This window comes from Schistocerca piceifrons, unplaced genomic scaffold (assembly GCF_021461385.2).
Source record: "Schistocerca piceifrons isolate TAMUIC-IGC-003096 unplaced genomic scaffold, iqSchPice1.1 HiC_scaffold_15, whole genome shotgun sequence".
NCBI classification, from domain to species: domain Eukaryota; kingdom Metazoa; phylum Arthropoda; class Insecta; order Orthoptera; family Acrididae; genus Schistocerca; species Schistocerca piceifrons.
Genome location: NW_025727346.1, coordinates 75,001 through 77,500, shown reverse-complemented (window position 1 = coordinate 77,500; position 2,500 = coordinate 75,001). Strand labels below are relative to the sequence as shown.

The 2,500-nt window shown below is 58.0% G+C and overlaps 1 non-coding gene across 1 annotated transcript in view; it reads right to left on the bottom strand.

The window, feature by feature from the left end:
* Nucleotides 1-648, bottom strand: part of LOC124734535 — a 1,909-nt gene extending 1,261 nt beyond the window's left edge. Inside the window, exon 1 of the ribosomal RNA XR_007009375.1 lies at nucleotides 1-648. This exon is cut by the window's left edge and continues 1,261 nt beyond it. This is a non-coding gene — a ribosomal RNA (small subunit ribosomal RNA).
* Between the last annotated feature and the right edge of the window lie 1,852 nt (nucleotides 649-2,500).

The window sequence follows — 2,500 nt, the reverse complement described above, 5'->3', positions numbered from 1 at the left end:
TACGAGCTTTTTAACCGCAACAACTTTAATATACGCTATTGGAGCTGGAATTACCGCGGCTGCTGGCACCAGACTTGCCCTCCAATAGATACTCGTTAAAGGATTTAAAGTGTACTCATTCCGATTACGGGGCCTCGGATGAGTCCCGTATCGTTATTTTTCGTCACTACCTCCCCGTGCCGGGAGTGGGTAATTTGCGCGCCTGCTGCCTTCCTTGGATGTGGTAGCCGTTTCTCAGGCTCCCTCTCCGGAATCGAACCCTGATTCCCCGTTACCCGTTACAACCATGGTAGGCGCAGAACCTACCATCGACAGTTGATAAGGCAGACATTTGAAAGATGCGTCGCCGGTACGAGGACCGTGCGATCAGCCCAAAGTTATTCAGAGTCACCAAGGCAAACGGACCGGACGAGCCGACCGATTGGTTTTGATCTAATAAAAGCGTCCCTTCCATCTCTGGTCGGGACTCTGTTTGCATGTATTAGCTCTAGAATTACCACAGTTATCCAAGTAACGTGGGTACGATCTAAGGAACCATAACTGATTTAATGAGCCATTCGCGGTTTCACCTTAATGCGGCTTGTACTGAGACATGCATGGCTTAATCTTTGAGACAAGCATATGACTACTGGCAGGATCAACCAGGGAGCTGCGCCAACTAGAGCTGAGCAGCCGGCCGCCCGGGAGTGTGTCCCGGGGGCCCGCGCGAACACGCAAGCGTCCGCTCAATCATTCTGCAAACAGGAGGAGGCTGAGCTCCCCTGCACAATACACCTCGAAACCCTCTCAGGTCCCGGCGGCGCGCAGCGCCGTCCCAAGTACTTGGTCGGGTTCGAGAGAGGCGCAATCGCCCGGAGTTAGGCGAGTAGACGCTTTCGGTGCGACCACCCGTGCTCCCAACTGAGCTTGCCGCTGCCGACAGAGGCCCGGGAGCGTGCTGTCGTGGCATTGCCGGCGGGAGACAACACGCGCCACCTACGGTGACCGGCAGCTCCAACGCCAGCGCCACAGAAGGACAAAAGCCCCACTTGGGTGCCGAAGCGAACTCTCCCAGCACAGCGCACGCGCCAACACATCCGCACAGCTGCGATACAAACCACCAGCGAGAACCGCTGGGGCGACCGAGCAGCAGACGGCGTCGCGGCGCCGAGCGCCGGGCGGCGGCGCATCCTCAACGCACACAGTCCTCAATCGGACCAGCACACTGAAGATGTCCACCGCGCTTCGCACCGGGCCCGCGAGGACCTACTTTGGCCGCACGGCGCCGCGCGCAGGGTGCGCCGGCGCGCAGCTGCGACGCCTGCCGCGTCCGTCGGCCGGCGCGCCTGCCACTGGCCGCCCCCACCAGCCGGCTGTAGCGCGTGCGCCCACGCACCGCGCGGCCAGCACGCCGGGAGGCGCCCCCTCACCGGCCGGGGACGGTCCCACCCAGCCACCACCGCGTATCGCTTCACACCCAGATGCCGTTCAGTTTCATCGGCATGGTGGGTATCGCTGGAACAACCGGTTAGTACCTCAACCTATCGTCGCCATCACCGATTCACCCCTAGCGAGAACAACCGCACCACAACGGGTTACCATTTCTTCATTTGCGTAACTTCACCAGAAAACGTAGGCGTCCATCGCCATTAGCAACTTCAACGATTATTGCATGCCTGTGTCAGGTGTCACGCCACACTACGTCTGCCCACATACACGCAACAAAATGTGCACGCCTAGACAATACGTGGAAGGTGGCCCCCGTACGTATGCGATGTCCATTGCTCGAACGACTGTCAACCGGCCTCTGTAGCATGTCGCAGATATGGAACGCGGTGCACCATGCTATCACGGTGTTTGAGGAGAGACGACTAGGTCCGAATACATCAACACACAGCTCATGCTGATCGCCATCCACGGCGTCCGTTCCTCCCACACGTCTCTATGGCGTACCACACTGCAATCCAGCTCTCATAGGGAGACGACACGTAGCTGCGTGCACAATATTTGCACTGTATGGTCCGCCGTTTTTGGGCGCAGTCGTTGTACGGTCACACATGTGCCACGATGTATCATTCAGTACATAAGGACGAATGTGCAGTACAGATTGTGGTTCACGCGTACGACATCAGCGGACAGTTGACACAGGCCGCACCACAACGTAGCCTGCGTACGTCGCATGCGAAGGGCATTGAACATGCAAACTTGTCACCAACCAGCTTGCGAAGGCAGGGGGCAAGGTGGGGACGTGGGGACGTGGGGAGGGGTGGGGGGGGGGGGGGGCGGCATGTACGTCCTGCTGCCATCCACATTACAGTGTACAGCAGGAGCATGTGGAAAGTCAGCAAGACTTGCAAGGTGTTTAACATGAAGCGATACACAGGGGAGCGGGCAGTGCGAGTAGCGAACTATATTGCGAGGGTTGCGGGTGGGCAACACTACACTAATTGAACGAGTCGTATAACAATTACAGAGCAGGTTTAGGCGACAACGTGGGTTACGTTAGCGGACAACGTGGGTT